The following is a 17,500-nucleotide window of genomic DNA, read 5'->3' on the forward strand; positions in this document are numbered from 1 at the left end:
TTATATGTCTCAACCAGATCCCCTCTCAGTCTTCTAAACTCAAGGGTACACAAGCCCAGTCGCTCCAGTCTTTCAGTGTAAGGTAATCCCGCCATTCCAGGAATTGACCTCGTGAACCTACGCTGCATTCCCTCAATAGCCAGAATGTCTCTCCTCAAATTTGGAGACCAGAACTGCACACAGTACTCCAGGTGTGGTCTCACCAGGGCCCTGTACAGCTGCAGAAGGACCTCTTTGCTTCTATACTCAATCCCTCTTGTTATGAAGGCCAGCATGCTATTAGCCTTCTTCACTACCTGCTGTACCTGCATGCTTACCTTCATTGAGTGGTGTACTGCCCCTTTACCTAAATTGATTCCACTTAGGTGGTAATCTGCCTTCCTGTTCTTGCCACCAAAGTGGATAAGGATCCATTTATCCACGTGAAAGTGCATCTGCCATGCATCTGAGCACTCACCTAACTTGTCCAGGTCACCCTGTAATCTCCTAACATCCTCATCACATTTCACCCTGCCACCCAGCTGATGAAATTTGCGAATGTTATTGCTAATACCATCTTGTATATCCTGAAGATAGATTGTAAAAAGCTGCGGTCCCAGTACTGATCGGTGCGGTACCCCACTGGTCAGTGCCCGGCATTCCGAAATGGAGGGGTGGAGGAGTGTGGAAGGATGAGAGAATGCAGGCTGCGGCCCTATGAAGCAGGGGGAGGGCTTGCAGTTGGCCTGTGTGGGGATGTGGGAGACTACAGGAGCCTGGTGGGCAAGGGCTGGCTGAAAGGCAGCTGGAGGGACGGAGGGAGGGAAGCACGCACGGAGGAGGAAGAGCAAAGAGAAAAGAGAAAAAAAAGCCAAAGGGGATAAAGAGAAAGAGCAAGAAAGAAAATGTGGCTGGCCAGCACGCCTTGAAGTAGGGAGAAAAGGCAGGGGCCAGCACCTACGGCCATACTAGTCTGAAAACGCCCGATCTCGTCTGATCTCGGAAGCTAAGCAGACTCAGGCCTGGTTAGTACTTGGATGGGAGACCGCCTGGGAATGCCAGGTGCAGTAGGCTTTTTCCGCCAGCAGTGGCTGCTCAAGTCACCCCTCTGCACTTGTCTTGTGCCAGGCAATGGAGCGGCAGGTTATTTTTGCTGCTGCTGCTGTGCCTGGCATCAGTCTCCTGCAGGCACGAGACACGGAGGGGAGGAGAGCGGAGCGCTGCCAAAATCAGCAAGAAAGGCGGAAAGAAAGGGATTGGGGCTGCACGCTGTCTGCGGGTGGCAGTCAGGAAAGGCGGACAATAGACAATAGGTGCAGGAGTTGGCCATTCTGCCCTTCCAGCCTGCACCACCATTCAATATGATCATGGCTGATCATCCTTAATCAGTATCCTGTTCCTGCCTTATCTCCATAACCCTTGATTCCACTATCCTTGAGAGCTCTATCCAACTCTTTCTTAAATGAATCCAGAGACTGGGCCTCCACTGCCCTCTGGGGCAGAGCATTCCACACAGCCACCACTCTCTGGGTGAAGAAGTTTCTCCTCATCTCTGTCCTAAATGGTCTACCCCGTATTTTTAAGCTGTGTCCTCTGTTTCGGCACTCACCCCGCAGCGGAAACATGTTGCCTGCCGCCAGAGTGTCCAATCCTTTGATCATCTTATATGTCTCAACCAGATCCCCTCTCAGTCTTCTAAACTCAAGGGTACACAAGCCCAGTCGCTCCAGTCTTTCAGTGTAAGGTAATCCCGCCATTCCAGGAATTGACCTCGTGAACCTACGCTGCATTCCCTCAATAGCCAGAATGTCTCTCCTCAAATTTGGAGACCAGAACTGCACACAGTACTCCAGGTGTGGTCTCACCAGGGCCCTGTACAGCTGCAGAAGGACCTCTTTGCTTCTATACTCAATCCCTCTTGTTATGAAGGCCAGCATGCTATTAGCCTTCTTCACTACCTGCTGTACCTGCATGCTTACCTTCATTGAGTGGTGTACAAGAACCCCCAGATCTCTCTGTACTGCCCCTTTACCTAAATTGATTCCACTTAGGTGGTAATCTGCCTTCCTGTTCTTGCCACCAAAGTGGATAAGGATCCATTTATCCACGTGAAAGTGCATCTGCCATGCATCTGAGCACTCACCTAACTTGTCCAGGTCACCCTGTAATCTCCTAACATCCTCATCACATTTCACCCTGCCACCCAGCTGATGAAATTTGCGAATGTTATTGCTAATACCATCTTGTATATCCTGAAGATAGATTGTAAAAAGCTGCGGTCCCAGTACTGATCGGTGCGGTACCCCACTGGTCAGTGCCCGGCATTCCGAAATGGAGGGGTGGAGGAGTGTGGAAGGATGAGAGAATGCAGGCTGCGGCCCTATGAAGCAGGGGGAGGGCTTGCAGTTGGCCTGTGTGGGGATGTGGGAGACTACAGGAGCCTGGTGGGCAAGGGCTGGCTGAAAGGCAGCTGGAGGGACGGAGGGAGGGAAGCACGCACGGAGGAGGAAGAGCAAAGAGAAAAGAGAAAAAAAAGCCAAAGGGGATAAAGAGAAAGAGCAAGAAAGAAAATGTGGCTGGCCAGCACGCCTTGAAGTAGGGAGAAAAGGCAGGGGCCAGCGCCTACGGCCATACTAGTCTGAAATCGTCTGATCTCGGAAGCTAAGTAGACTCAGGCCTGGTTAGTACTTGGATGGGAGACCGCCTGGGAATACCAGGTGCAGTAGGCTTTTTCCGCCAGCAGTGGCTGCTCAAGTCACCCCTCTGCACTTGTCTTGTGCCAGGCAATGGAGCGGCAGGTTATTTTTGCTGCTGCTGCTGTGCCTGGCATCAGTCTCCTGCAGGCACGAGACACGGAGGGGAGGAGAGCGGAGCGCTGCCAAAATCAGCAAGAAAGGCGGAAAGAAAGGGATTGGGGCTGCACGCTGTCTGCGGGTGGCAGTCAGGAAAGGCGGACAATAGACAATAGGTGCAGGAGTTGGCCATTCTGCCCTTCCAGCCTGCACCACCATTCAATATGATCATGGCTGATCATCCTTAATCAGTATCCTGTTCCTGCCTTATCTCCATAACCCTTGATTCCACTATCCTTGAGAGCTCTATCCAACTCTTTCTTAAATGAATCCAGAGACTGGGCCTCCACTGCCCTCTGGGGCAGAGCATTCCACACAGCCACCACTCTCTGGGTGAAGAAGTTTCTCCTCATCTCTGTCCTAAATGGTCTACCCCGTATTTTTAAGCTGTGTCCTCTGTTTCGGCACTCACCCCGCAGCGGAAACATGTTGCCTGCCGCCAGAGTGTCCAATCCTTTGATCATCTTATATGTCTCAACCAGATCCCCTCTCAGTCTTCTAAACTCAAGGGTACACAAGCCCAGTCGCTCCAGTCTTTCAGTGTAAGGTAATCCCGCCATTCCAGGAATTGACCTCGTGAACCTACGCTGCATTCCCTCAATAGCCAGAATGTCTCTCCTCAAATTTGGAGACCAGAACTGCACACAGTACTCCAGGTGTGGTCTCACCAGGGCCCTGTACAGCTGCAGAAGGACCTCTTTGCTTCTATACTCAATCCCTCTTGTTATGAAGGCCAGCATGCTATTAGCCTTCTTCACTACCTGCTGTACCTGCATGCTTACCTTCATTGAGTGGTGTACAAGAACCCCCAGATCTCTCTGTACTGCCCCTTTACCTAAATTGATTCCACTTAGGTGGTAATCTGCCTTCCTGTTCTTGCCACCAAAGTGGATAAGGATCCATTTATCCACGTGAAAGTGCATCTGCCATGCATCTGAGCACTCACCTAACTTGTCCAGGTCACCCTGTAATCTCCTAAGATCCTCATCACATTTCACCCTGCCACCCAGCTGATGAAATTTGCGAATGTTATTGCTAATACCATCTTGTATATCCTGAAGATAGATTGTAAAAAGCTGCGGTCCCAGTACTGATCCGTGCGGTACCCCACTGGTCAGTGCCTGGCATTCCGAAATGGAGGGGTGGAGGAGTGTGGAAGGATGAGAGAATGCAGGCTGCGGCCCTATGAAGCAGGGGGAGGGCTTGCAGTTGGCCTGTGTGGGGATGTGGGAGACTACAGGAGCCTGGTGGGCAAGGGCTGGCTGAAAGGCAGCTGGAGGGACGGAGGGAGGGAAGCACGCACGGAGGAGGAAGAGCAAAGAGAAAAGAGAAAAAAAAGCCAAAGGGGATAAAGAGAAAGAGCAAGAAAGAAAATGTGGCTGGCCAGCACGCCTTGAAGTAGGGAGAAAAGGCAGGGGCCAGCGCCTACGGCCATACTAGTCTGAAAACGCCCGATCTCGTCTGATCTCGGAAGCTAAGCAGACTCAGGCCTGGTTAGTACTTGGATGGGAGACCGCCTGGGAATGCCAGGTGCAGTAGGCTTTTTCCGCCAGCAGTGGCTGCTCAAGTCACCCCTCTGCACTTGTCTTGTGCCAGGCAATGGAGCGGCAGGTTATTTTTGCTGCTGCTGCTGTGCCTGGCATCAGTCTCCTGCAGGCACGAGACACGGAGGGGAGGAGAGCGGAGCGCTGCCAAAATCAGCAAGAAAGGCGGAAAGAAAGGGATTGGGGCTGCACGCTGTCTGCGGGTGGCAGTCAGGAAAGGCGGACAATAGACAATAGGTGCAGGAGTTGGCCATTCTGCCCTTCCAGCCTGCACCACCATTCAATATGATCATGGCTGATCATCCTTAATCAGTATCCTGTTCCTGCCTTATCTCCATAACCCTTGATTCCACTATCCTTGAGAGCTCTATCCAACTCTTTCTTAAATGAATCCAGAGACTGGGCCTCCACTGCCCTCTGGGGCAGAGCATTCCACACAGCCACCACTCTCTGGGTGAAGAAGTTTCTCCTCATCTCTGTCCTAAATGGTCTACCCCGTATTTTTAAGCTGTGTCCTCTGTTTCGGCACTCACCCCGCAGCGGAAACATGTTGCCTGCCGCCAGAGTGTCCAATCCTTTGATCATCTTATATGTCTCAACCAGATCCCCTCTCAGTCTTCTAAACTCAAGGGTACACAAGCCCAGTCGCTCCAGTCTTTCAGTGTAAGGTAATCCCGCCATTCCAGGAATTGACCTCGTGAACCTACGCTGCATTCCCTCAATAGCCAGAATGTCTCTCCTCAAATTTGGAGACCAGAACTGCACACAGTACTCCAGGTGTGGTCTCACCAGGGCCCTGTACAGCTGCAGAAGGACCTCTTTGCTTCTATACTCAATCCCTCTTGTTATGAAGGCCAGCATGCTATTAGCCTTCTTCACTACCTGCTGTACCTGCATGCTTACCTTCATTGAGTGGTGTACAAGAACCCCCAGATCTCTCTGTACTGCCCCTTTACCTAAATTGATTCCACTTAGGTGGTAATCTGCCTTCCTGTTCTTGCCACCAAAGTGGATAAGGATCCATTTATCCACGTGAAAGTGCATCTGCCATGCATCTGAGCACTCACCTAACTTGTCCAGGTCACCCTGTAATCTCCTAACATCCTCATCACATTTCACCCTGCCACCCAGCTGATGAAATTTGCGAATGTTATTGCTAATACCATCTTGTATATCCTGAAGATAGATTGTAAAAAGCTGCGGTCCCAGTACTGATCCGTGCGGTACCCCACTGGTCAGTGCCCGGCATTCCGAAATGGAGGGGTGGAGGAGTGTGGAAGGATGAGAGAATGCAGGCTGCGGCCCTATGAAGCAGGGGGAGGGCTTGCAGTTGGCCTGTGTGGGGATGTGGGAGACTACAGGAGCCTGGTGGGCAAGGGCTGGCTGAAAGGCAGCTGGAGGGACGGAGGGAGGGAAGCACGCACGGAGGAGGAAGAGCAAAGAGAAAAGAGAAAAAAAAGCCAAAGGGGATAAAGAGAAAGAGCAAGAAAGAAAATGTGGCTGGCCAGCACGCCTTGAAGTAGGGAGAAAAGGCAGGGGCCAGCGCCTACGGCCATACTAGTCTGAAATCGTCTGATCTCGGAAGCTAAGTAGACTCAGGCCTGGTTAGTACTTGGATGGGAGACCGCCTGGGAATACCAGGTGCAGTAGGCTTTTTCCGCCAGCAGTGGCTGCTCAAGTCACCCCTCTGCACTTGTCTTGTGCCAGGCAATGGAGCGGCAGGTTATTTTTGCTGCTGCTGCTGTGCCTGGCATCAGTCTCCTGCAGGCACGAGACACGGAGGGGAGGAGAGCGGAGCGCTGCCAAAATCAGCAAGAAAGGCGGAAAGAAAGGGATTGGGGCTGCACGCTGTCTGCGGGTGGCAGTCAGGAAAGGCGGACAATAGACAATAGGTGCAGGAGTTGGCCATTCTGCCCTTCCAGCCTGCACCACCATTCAATATGATCATGGCTGATCATCCTTAATCAGTATCCTGTTCCTGCCTTATCTCCATAACCCTTGATTCCACTATCCTTGAGAGCTCTATCCAACTCTTTCTTAAATGAATCCAGAGACTGGGCCTCCACTGCCCTCTGGGGCAGAGCATTCCACACAGCCACCACTCTCTGGGTGAAGAAGTTTCTCCTCATCTCTGTCCTAAATGGTCTACCCCGTATTTTTAAGCTGTGTCCTCTGTTTCGGCACTCACCCCGCAGCGGAAACATGTTGCCTGCCGCCAGAGTGTCCAATCCTTTGATCATCTTATATGTCTCAACCAGATCCCCTCTCAGTCTTCTAAACTCAAGGGTACACAAGCCCAGTCGCTCCAGTCTTTCAGTGTAAGGTAATCCCGCCATTCCAGGAATTGACCTCGTGAACCTACGCTGCATTCCCTCAATAGCCAGAATGTCTCTCCTCAAATTTGGAGACCAGAACTGCACACAGTACTCCAGGTGTGGTCTCACCAGGGCCCTGTACAGCTGCAGAAGGACCTCTTTGCTTCTATACTCAATCCCTCTTGTTATGAAGGCCAGCATGCTATTAGCCTTCTTCACTACCTGCTGTACCTGCATGCTTACCTTCATTGAGTGGTGTACAAGAACCCCCAGATCTCTCTGTACTGCCCCTTTACCTAAATTGATTCCACTTAGGTGGTAATCTGCCTTCCTGTTCTTGCCACCAAAGTGGATAAGGATCCATTTATCCACGTGAAAGTGCATCTGCCATGCATCTGAGCACTCACCTAACTTGTCCAGGTCACCCTGTAATCTCCTAAGATCCTCATCACATTTCACCCTGCCACCCAGCTGATGAAATTTGCGAATGTTATTGCTAATACCATCTTGTATATCCTGAAGATAGATTGTAAAAAGCTGCGGTCCCAGTACTGATCGGTGCGGTACCCCACTGGTCAGTGCCTGGCATTCCGAAATGGAGGGGTGGAGGAGTGTGGAAGGATGAGAGAATGCAGGCTGCGGCCCTATGAAGCAGGGGGAGGGCTTGCAGTTGGCCTGTGTGGGGATGTGGGAGACTACAGGAGCCTGGTGGGCAAGGGCTGGCTGAAAGGCAGCTGGAGGGACGGAGGGAGGGAAGCACGCACGGAGGAGGAAGAGCAAAGAGAAAAGAGAAAAAAAAGCCAAAGGGGATAAAGAGAAAGAGCAAGAAAGAAAATGTGGCTGGCCAGCACGCCTTGAAGTAGGGAGAAAAGGCAGGGGCCAGCGCCTACGGCCATACTAGTCTGAAAACGCCCGATCTCGTCTGATCTCGGAAGCTAAGCAGACTCAGGCCTGGTTAGTACTTGGATGGGAGACCGCCTGGGAATACCAGGTGCAGTAGGCTTTTTCCGCCAGCAGTGGCTGCTCAAGTCACCCCTCTGCACTTGTCTTGTGCCAGGCAATGGAGGGGCAGGTTATTTTTGCTGCTGCTGCTGTGCCTGGCATCAGTCTCCTGCAGGCACGAGACACGGAGGGGAGGAGAGCGGAGCGCTGCCAAAATCAGCAAGAAAGGCGGAAAGAAAGGGATTGGGGCTGCACGCTGTCTGCGGGTGGCAGTCAGGAAAGGCGGACAATAGACAATAGGTGCAGGAGTTGGCCATTCTGCCCTTCCAGCCTGCACCACCATTCAATATGATCATGGCTGATCATCCTTAATCAGTATCCTGTTCCTGCCTTATCTCCATAACCCTTGATTCCACTATCCTTAAGAGCTCTATCCAACTCTTTCTTAAATGAATCCAGAGACTGGGCCTCCACTGCCCTCTGGGGCAGAGCATTCCACACAGCCACCACTCTCTGGGTGAAGAAGTTTCTCCTCATCTCTGTCCTAAATGGTCTACCCCGTATTTTTAAGCTGTGTCCTCTGTTTCGGCACTCACCCCGCAGCGGAAACATGTTGCCTGCCGCCAGAGTGTCCAATCCTTTGATCATCTTATATGTCTCAACCAGATCCCCTCTCAGTCTTCTAACCTCAAGGGTACACAAGCCCAGTCGCTCCAGTCTTTCAGTGTAAGGTAATCCCGCCATTCCAGGAATTGACCTCGTGAACCTACGCTGCATTCCCTCAATAGCCAGAATGTCTCTCCTCAAATTTGGAGACCAGAACTGCACACAGTACTCCAGGTGTGGTCTCACCAGGGCCCTGTACAGCTGCAGAAGGACCTCTTTGCTTCTATACTCAATCCCTCTTGTTATGAAGGCCAGCATGCTATTAGCCTTCTTCACTACCTGCTGTACCTGCATGCTTACCTTCATTGAGTGGTGTACAAGAACCCCCAGATCTCTCTGTACTGCCCCTTTACCTAAATTGATTCCACTTAGGTGGTAATCTGCCTTCCTGTTCTTGCCACCAAAGTGGATAAGGATCCATTTATCCACGTGAAAGTGCATCTGCCATGCATCTGAGCACTCACCTAACTTGTCCAGGTCACCCTGTAATCTCCTAACATCCTCATCACATTTCACCCTGCCACCCAGCTGATGAAATTTGCGAATGTTATTGCTAATACCATCTTGTATATCCTGAAGATAGATTGTAAAAAGCTGCGGTCCCAGTACTGATCGGTGCGGTACCCCACTGGTCAGTGCCTGGCATTCCGAAATGGAGGGGTGGAGGAGTGTGGAAGGATGAGAGAATGCAGGCTGCGGCCCTATGAAGCAGGGGGAGGGCTTGCAGTTGGCCTGTGTGGGGATGTGGGAGACTACAGGAGCCTGGTGGGCAAGGGCTGGCTGAAAGGCAGCTGGAGGGACGGAGGGAGGGAAGCACGCACGGAGGAGGAAGAGCAAAGAGAAAAGAGAAAAAAAAGCCAAAGGGGATAAAGAGAAAGAGCAAGAAAGAAAATGTGGCTGGCCAGCACGCCTTGAAGTAGGGAGAAAAGGCAGGGGCCAGCGCCTACGGCCATACTAGTCTGAAAACGCCCGATCTCGTCTGATCTCGGAAGCTAAGCAGACTCAGGCCTGGTTAGTACTTGGATGGGAGACCGCCTGGGAATACCAGGTGCAGTAGGCTTTTTCCGCCAGCAGTGGCTGCTCAAGTCACCCCTCTGCACTTGTCTTGTGCCAGGCAATGGAGCGGCAGGTTATTTTTGCTGCTGCTGCTGTGCCTGGCATCAGTCTCCTGCAGGCACGAGACACGGAGGGGAGGAGAGCGGAGCGCTGCCAAAATCAGCAAGAAAGGCGGAAAGAAAGGGATTGGGGCTGCACGCTGTCTGCGGGTGGCAGTCAGGAAAGGCGGACAATAGACAATAGGTGCAGGAGTTGGCCATTCTGCCCTTCCAGCCTGCACCACCATTCAATATGATCATGGCTGATCATCCTTAATCAGTATCCTGTTCCTGCCTTATCTCCATAACCCTTGATTCCACTATCCTTGAGAGCTCTATCCAACTCTTTCTTAAATGAATCCAGAGACTGGGCCTCCACTGCCCTCTGGGGCAGAGCATTCCACACAGCCACCACTCTCTGGGTGAAGAAGTTTCTCCTCATCTCTGTCCTAAATGGTCTACCCCGTATTTTTAAGCTGTGTCCTCTGTTTCGGCACTCACCCCGCAGCGGAAACATGTTGCCTGCCGCCAGAGTGTCCAATCCTTTGATCATCTTATATGTCTCAACCAGATCCCCTCTCAGTCTTCTAAACTCAAGGGTACACAAGCCCAGTCGCTCCAGTCTTTCAGTGTAAGGTAATCCCGCCATTCCAGGAATTGACCTCGTGAACCTACGCTGCATTCCCTCAATAGCCAGAATGTCTCTCCTCAAATTTGGAGACCAGAACTGCACACAGTACTCCAGGTGTGGTCTCACCAGGGCCCTGTACAGCTGCAGAAGGACCTCTTTGCTTCTATACTCAATCCCTCTTGTTATGAAGGCCAGCATGCTATTAGCCTTCTTCACTACCTGCTGTACCTGCATGCTTACCTTCATTGAGTGGTGTACAAGAACCCCCAGATCTCTCTGTACTGCCCCTTTACCTAAATTGATTCCACTTAGGTGGTAATCTGCCTTCCTGTTCTTGCCACCAAAGTGGATAAGGATCCATTTATCCACGTGAAAGTGCATCTGCCATGCATCTGAGCACTCACCTAACTTGTCCAGGTCACCCTGTAATCTCCTAACATCCTCATCACATTTCACCCTGCCACCCAGCTGATGAAATTTGCGAATGTTATTGCTAATACCATCTTGTATATCCTGAAGATAGATTGTAAAAAGCTGCGGTCCCAGTACTGATCCGTGCGGTACCCCACTGGTCAGTGCCCGGCATTCCGAAATGGAGGGGTGGAGGAGTGTGGAAGGATGAGAGAATGCAGGCTGCGGCCCTATGAAGCAGGGGGAGGGCTTGCAGTTGGCCTGTGTGGGGATGTGGGAGACTACAGGAGCCTGGTGGGCAAGGGCTGGCTGAAAGGCAGCTGGAGGGACGGAGGGAGGGAAGCACGCACGGAGGAGGAAGAGCAAAGAGAAAAGAGAAAAAAAAGCCAAAGGGGATAAAGAGAAAGAGCAAGAAAGAAAATGTGGCTGGCCAGCACGCCTTGAAGTAGGGAGAAAAGGCAGGGGCCAGCGCCTACGGCCATACTAGTCTGAAAACGCCCGATCTCGTCTGATCTCGGAAGCTAAGCAGACTCAGGCCTGGTTAGTACTTGGATGGTAGACCGCCTGGGAATACCAGGTGCAGTAGGCTTTTTCCGCCAGCAGTGGCTGCTCAAGTCACCCCTCTGCACTTGTCTTGTGCCAGGCAATGGAGCGGCAGGTTATTTTTGCTGCTGCTGCTGTGCCTGGCATCAGTCTCCTGCAGGCACGAGACATGGAGGGGAGGAGAGCGGAGCGCTGCCAAAATCAGCAAGAAAGGCGGAAAGAAAGGGATTGGGGCTGCACGCTGTCTGCGGGTGGCAGTCAGGAAAGGCGGACAATAGACAATAGGTGCAGGAGTTGGCCATTCTGCCCTTCCAGCCTGCACCACCATTCAATATGATCATGGCTGATCATCCTTAATCAGTATCCTGTTCCTGCCTTATCTCCATAACCCTTGATTCCACTATCCTTGAGAGCTCTATCCAACTCTTTCTTAAATGAATCCAGAGACTGGGCCTCCACTGCCCTCTGGGGCAGAGCATTCCACACAGCCACCACTCTCTGGGTGAAGAAGTTTCTCCTCATCTCTGTCCTAAATGGTCTACCCCGTATTTTTAAGCTGTGTCCTCTGTTTCGGCACTCACCCCGCAGCGGAAACATGTTGCCTGCCGCCAGAGTGTCCAATCCTTTGATCATCTTATATGTCTCAACCAGATCCCCTCTCAGTCTTCTAAACTCAAGGGTACACAAGCCCAGTCGCTCCAGTCTTTCAGTGTAAGGTAATCCCGCCATTCCAGGAATTGACCTCGTGAACCTACGCTGCATTCCCTCAATAGCCAGAATGTCTCTCCTCAAATTTGGAGACCAGAACTGCACACAGTACTCCAGGTGTGGTCTCACCAGGGCCCTGTACAGCTGCAGAAGGACCTCTTTGCTTCTATACTCAATCCCTCTTGTTATGAAGGCCAGCATGCTATTAGCCTTCTTCACTACCTGCTGTACCTGCATGCTTACCTTCATTGAGTGGTGTACAAGAACCCCCAGATCTCTCTGTACTGCCCCTTTACCTAAATTGATTCCACTTAGGTGGTAATCTGCCTTCCTGTTCTTGCCACCAAAGTGGATAAGGATCCATTTATCCACGTGAAAGTGCATCTGCCATGCATCTGAGCACTCACCTAACTTGTCCAGGTCACCCTGTAATCTCCTAACATCCTCATCACATTTCACCCTGCCACCCAGCTGATGAAATTTGCGAATGTTATTGCTAATACCATCTTGTATATCCTGAAGATAGATTGTAAAAAGCTGCGGTCCCAGTACTGATCCGTGCGGTACCCCACTGGTCAGTGCCCGGCATTCCGAAATGGAGGGGTGGAGGAGTGTGGAAGGATGAGAGAATGCAGGCTGCGGCCCTATGAAGCAGGGGGAGGGCTTGCAGTTGGCCTGTGTGGGGATGTGGGAGACTACAGGAGCCTGGTGGGCAAGGGCTGGCTGAAAGGCAGCTGGAGGGACGGAGGGAGGGAAGCACGCACGGAGGAGGAAGAGCAAAGAGAAAAGAGAAAAAAAAGCCAAAGGGGATAAAGAGAAAGAGCAAGAAAGAAAATGTGGCTGGCCAGCACGCCTTGAAGTAGGGAGAAAAGGCAGGGGCCAGCGCCTACGGCCATACTAGTCTGAAAACGTCTGATCTCGGAAGCTAAGTAGACTCAGGCCTGGTTAGTACTTGGATGGGAGACCGCCTGGGAATACCAGGTGCAGTAGGCTCTTTCCGCCAGCAGTGGCTGCTCAAGTCACCCCTCTGCACTTGTCTTGTGCCAGGCAATGGAGCGGCAGGTTATTTTTGCTGCTGCTGCTGTGCCTGGCATCAGTCTCCTGCAGGCACGAGACACGGAGGGGAGGAGAGCGGAGCGCTGCCAAAATCAGCAAGAAAGGCGGAAAGAAAGGGATTGGGGCTGCACGCTGTCTGCGGGTGGCAGTCAGGAAAGGCGGACAATAGACAATAGGTGCAGGAGTTGGCCATTCTGCCCTTCCAGCCTGCACCACCATTCAATATGATCATGGCTGATCATCCTTAATCAGTATCCTGTTCCTGCCTTATCTCCATAACCCTTGATTCCACTATCCTTGAGAACTCTATCCAACTCTTTCTTAAATGAATCCAGAGACTGGGCCTCCACTGCCCTCTGGGGCAGAGCATTCCACACAGCCACCACTCTCTGGGTGAAGAAGTTTCTCCTCATCTCTGTCCTAAATGGTCTACCCCGTATTTTTAAGCTGTGTCCTCTGTTTCGGCACTCACCCCGCAGCGGAAACATGTTGCCTGCCGCCAGAGTGTCCAATCCTTTGATCATCTTATATGTCTCAACCAGATCCCCTCTCAGTCTTCTAAACTCAAGGGTACACAAGCCCAGTCGCTCCAGTCTTTCAGTGTAAGGTAATCCCGCCATTCCAGGAATTGACCTCGTGAACCTACGCTGCATTCCCTCAATAGCCAGAATGTCTCTCCTCAAATTTGGAGACCAGAACTGCACACAGTACTCCAGGTGTGGTCTCACCAGGGCCCTGTACAGCTGCAGAAGGACCTCTTTGCTTCTATACTCAATCCCTCTTGTTATGAAGGCCAGCATGCTATTAGCCTTCTTCACTACTTGCTGTACCTGCATGCTTACCTTCATTGAGTGGTGTACAAGAACCCCCAGATCTCTCTGTACTGCCCCTTTACCTAAATTGATTCCACTTAGGTGGTAATCTGCCTTCCTGTTCTTGCCACCAAAGTGGATAAGGATCCATTTATCCACGTGAAAGTGCATCTGCCATGCATCTGAGCACTCACCTAACTTGTCCAGGTCACCCTGTAATCTCCTAACATCCTCATCACATTTCACCCTGCCACCCAGCTGATGAAATTTGCGAATGTTATTGCTAATACCATCTTGTATATCCTGAAGATAGATTGTAAAAAGCTGCGGTCCCAGTACTGATCCGTGCGGTACCCCACTGGTCAGTGCCCGGCATTCCGAAATGGAGGGGTGGAGGAGTGTGGAAGGATGAGAGAATGCAGGCTGCGGCCCTATGAAGCAGGGGGAGGGCTTGCAGTTGGCCTGTGTGGGGATGTGGGAGACTACAGGAGCCTGGTGGGCAAGGGCTGGCTGAAAGGCAGCTGGAGGGACGGAGGGAGGGAAGCACGCACGGAGGAGGAAGAGCAAAGAGAAAAGAGAAAAAAAAGCCAAAGGGGATAAAGAGAAAGAGCAAGAAAGAAAATGTGGCTGGCCAGCACGCCTTGAAGTAGGGAGAAAAGGCAGGGGCCAGCGCCTACGGCCATACTAGTCTGAAAACGCCCGATCTCGTCTGATCTCGGAAGCTAAGTAGACTCAGGCCTGGTTAGTACTTGGATGGGAGACCGCCTGGGAATACCAGGTGCCGTAGGCTTTTTCCGCCAGCAGTGGCTGCTCAAGTCACCCCTCTGCACTTGTCTTGTGCCAGGCAATGGAGCGGCAGGTTATTTTTGCTGCTGCTGCTGTGCCTGGCATCAGTCTCCTGCAGGCACGAGACACGGAGGGGAGGAGAGCGGAGCGCTGCCAAAATCAGCAAGAAAGGCGGAAAGAAAGGGATTGGGGCTGCACGCTGTCTGCGGGTGGCAGTCAGGAAAGGCGGACAATAGACAATAGGTGCAGGAGTTGGCCATTCTGCCCTTCCAGCCTGCACCACCATTCAATATGATCATGGCTGATCATCCTTAATCAGTATCCTGTTCCTGCCTTATCTCCATAACCCTTGATTCCACTATCCTTGAGAACTCTATCCAACTCTTTCTTAAATGAATCCAGAGACTGGGCCTCCACTGCCCTCTGGGGCAGAGCATTCCACACAGCCACCACTCTCTGGGTGAAGAAGTTTCTCCTCATCTCTGTCCTAAATGGTCTACCCCGTATTTTTAAGCTGTGTCCTCTGTTTCGGCACTCACCCCGCAGCGGAAACATGTTGCCTGCCGCCAGAGTGTCCAATCCTTTGATCATCTTATATGTCTCAACCAGATCCCCTCTCAGTCTTCTAAACTCAAGGGTACACAAGCCCAGTCGCTCCAGTCTTTCAGTGTAAGGTAATCCCGCCATTCCAGGAATTGACCTCGTGAACCTACGCTGCATTCCCTCAATAGCCAGAATGTCTCTCCTCAAATTTGGAGACCAGAACTGCACACAGTACTCCAGGTGTGGTCTCACCAGGGCCCTGTACAGCTGCAGAAGGACCTCTTTGCTTCTATACTCAATCCCTCTTGTTATGAAGGCCAGCATGCTATTAGCCTTCTTCACTACTTGCTGTACCTGCATGCTTACCTTCATTGAGTGGTGTACAAGAACCCCCAGATCTCTCTGTACTGCCCCTTTACCTAAATTGATTCCACTTAGGTGGTAATCTGCCTTCCTGTTCTTGCCACCAAAGTGGATAAGGATCCATTTATCCACGTGAAAGTGCATCTGCCATGCATCTGAGCACTCACCTAACTTGTCCAGGTCACCCTGTAATCTCCTAACATCCTCATCACATTTCACCCTGCCACCCAGCTGATGAAATTTGCGAATGTTATTGCTAATACCATCTTGTATATCCTGAAGATAGATTGTAAAAAGCTGCGGTCCCAGTACTGATCCGTGCGGTACCCCACTGGTCAGTGCCCGGCATTCCGAAATGGAGGGGTGGAGGAGTGTGGAAGGATGAGAGAATGCAGGCTGCGGCCCTATGAAGCAGGGGGAGGGCTTGCAGTTGGCCTGTGTGGGGATGTGGGAGACTACAGGAGCCTGGTGGGCAAGGGCTGGCTGAAAGGCAGCTGGAGGGACGGAGGGAGGGAAGCACGCACGGAGGAGGAAGAGCAAAGAGAAAAGAGAAAAAAAAGCCAAAGGGGATAAAGAGAAAGAGCAAGAAAGAAAATGTGGCTGGCCAGCACGCCTTGAAGTAGGGAGAAAAGGCAGGGGCCAGCGCCTCCGGCCATACTAGTCTGAAAACGCCCGATCTCGTCTGATCTCGGAAGCTAAGCAGATTCAGGCCTGGTTAGTACTTGGATGGGAGACCGCCTGGGAATACCAGGTGCAGTAGGCTTTTTCCGCCAGCAGTGGCTGCTCAAGTCACCCCTCTGCACTTGTCTTGTGCCAGGCAATGGAGCGGCAGGTTATTTTTGCTGCTGCTGCTGCTGTGCCTGGCATCAGTCTCCTGCAGGCACGAGACACGGAGGGGAGGAGAGCGGAGCGCTGCCAAAATCAGCAAGAAAGGCGGAAAGAAAGGGATTGGGGCTGCACGCTGTCTGCGGGTGGCAGTCAGGAAAGGCGGACAATAGACAATAGGTGCAGGAGTTGGCCATTCTGCCCTTCCAGCCTGCACCACCATTCAATATGATCATGGCTGATCATCCTTAATCAGTATCCTGTTCCTGCCTTATCTCCATAACCCTTGATTCCACTATCCTTGAGAGCTCTATCCAACTCTTTCTTAAATGAATCCAGAGACTGGGCCTCCACTGCCCTCTGGGGCAGAGCATTCCACACAGCCACCACTCTCTGGGTGAAGAAGTTTCTCCTCATCTCTGTCCTAAATGGTCTACCCCGTATTTTTAAGCTGTGTCCTCTGTTTCGGCACTCACCCCGCAGCGGAAACATGTTGCCTGCCGCCAGAGTGTCCAATCCTTTGATCATCTTATATGTCTCAACCAGATCCCCTCTCAGTCTTCTAAACTCAAGGGTACACAAGCCCAGTCGCTCCAGTCTTTCAGTGTAAGGTAATCCCGCCATTCCAGGAATTGACCTCGTGAACCTACGCTGCATTCCCTCAATAGCCAGAATGTCTCTCCTCAAATTTGGAGACCAGAACTGCACACAGTACACCAGGTGTGGTCTCACCAGGGCCCTGTACAGCTGCAGAAGGACCTCTTTGCTTCTATACTCAATCCCTCTTGTTATGAAGGCCAGCATGCTATTAGCCTTCTTCACTACCTGCTGTACCTGCATGCTTACCTTCATTGAGTGGTGTACAAGAACCCCCAGATCTCTCTGTACTGCCCCTTTACCTAAATTGATTCCACTTAGGTGGTAATCTGCCTTCCTGTTCTTGCCACCAAAGTGGATAAGGATCCATTTATCCACGTGAAAGTGCATCTGCCATGCATCTGAGCACTCACCTAACTTGTCCAGGTCACCCTGTAATCTCCTAACATCCTCATCACATTTCACCCTGCCACCCAGCTGATGAAATTTGCGAATGTTATTGCTAATACCATCTTGTATATCCTGAAGATAGATTGTAAAAAGCTGCGGTCCCAGTACTGATCCGTGCGGTACCCCACTGGTCAGTGCCCGGCATTCCGAAATGGAGGGGTGGAGGAGTGTGGAAGGATGAGAGAATGCAGGCTGCGGCCCTATGAAGCAGGGGGAGGGCTTGCAGTTGGCCTGTGTGGGGATGTGGGAGACTACAGGAGCCTGGTGGGCAAGGGCTGGCTGAAAGGCAGCTGGAGGGACGGAGGGAGGGAAGCACGCACGGAGGAGGAAGAGCAAAGAGAAAAGAGAAAAAAAAGCCAAAGGGGATAAAGAGAAAGAGCAAG

The 17,500-nt window shown here is 51.7% G+C and overlaps 7 non-coding genes and 3 pseudogenes across 7 annotated transcripts; all 10 read left to right on the plus strand.

Moving 5' to 3' along the window:
- The first annotated feature begins 934 nt into the window (after positions 1–934).
- Positions 935–1,053, plus strand: LOC148150705 (5S ribosomal RNA). The gene has a single exon (XR_015755810.1). It is a non-coding gene; the product is annotated as a 5S ribosomal RNA (ribosomal RNA).
- A 1,546-nt stretch (positions 1,054–2,599) lies between these two features.
- On the plus strand, positions 2,600–2,708 carry LOC148150706 (5S ribosomal RNA; annotated as a pseudogene).
- Positions 2,709–4,254: 1,546 nt separating this feature from the next.
- LOC148150707 (5S ribosomal RNA) lies at positions 4,255–4,373 on the plus strand. The gene has a single exon (XR_015756713.1). It is a non-coding gene; the product is annotated as a 5S ribosomal RNA (ribosomal RNA).
- A 1,546-nt stretch (positions 4,374–5,919) lies between these two features.
- Positions 5,920–6,028, plus strand: LOC148150708 (5S ribosomal RNA; annotated as a pseudogene).
- Positions 6,029–7,574: 1,546 nt separating this feature from the next.
- On the plus strand, positions 7,575–7,693 carry LOC148150709 (5S ribosomal RNA). Its single transcript, XR_015755331.1, has one exon. It is a non-coding gene; the product is annotated as a 5S ribosomal RNA (ribosomal RNA).
- A 1,546-nt stretch (positions 7,694–9,239) lies between these two features.
- Positions 9,240–9,358, plus strand: LOC148150710 (5S ribosomal RNA). The gene has a single exon (XR_015755349.1). It is a non-coding gene; the product is annotated as a 5S ribosomal RNA (ribosomal RNA).
- A 1,546-nt stretch (positions 9,359–10,904) lies between these two features.
- On the plus strand, positions 10,905–11,023 carry LOC148150711 (5S ribosomal RNA). The gene has a single exon (XR_015756790.1). It is a non-coding gene; the product is annotated as a 5S ribosomal RNA (ribosomal RNA).
- Positions 11,024–12,569: 1,546 nt separating this feature from the next.
- Positions 12,570–12,678, plus strand: LOC148150712 (5S ribosomal RNA; annotated as a pseudogene).
- Positions 12,679–14,224: 1,546 nt separating this feature from the next.
- Positions 14,225–14,343, plus strand: LOC148150713 (5S ribosomal RNA). The gene has a single exon (XR_015756362.1). It is a non-coding gene; the product is annotated as a 5S ribosomal RNA (ribosomal RNA).
- Positions 14,344–15,889: 1,546 nt separating this feature from the next.
- LOC148150714 (5S ribosomal RNA) lies at positions 15,890–16,008 on the plus strand. Its single transcript, XR_015756262.1, has one exon. It is a non-coding gene; the product is annotated as a 5S ribosomal RNA (ribosomal RNA).
- The last annotated feature ends 1,492 nt before the right edge of the window (positions 16,009–17,500 follow it).

This window comes from Chiloscyllium plagiosum, unplaced genomic scaffold, assembly GCF_037043375.1.
Source record: "Chiloscyllium plagiosum isolate Xiang-an unplaced genomic scaffold, Cpla_swu_hap1 HiC_scaffold_3, whole genome shotgun sequence".
Classification (NCBI taxonomy): Eukaryota; Metazoa; Chordata; class Chondrichthyes; order Orectolobiformes; family Hemiscylliidae; genus Chiloscyllium; species Chiloscyllium plagiosum.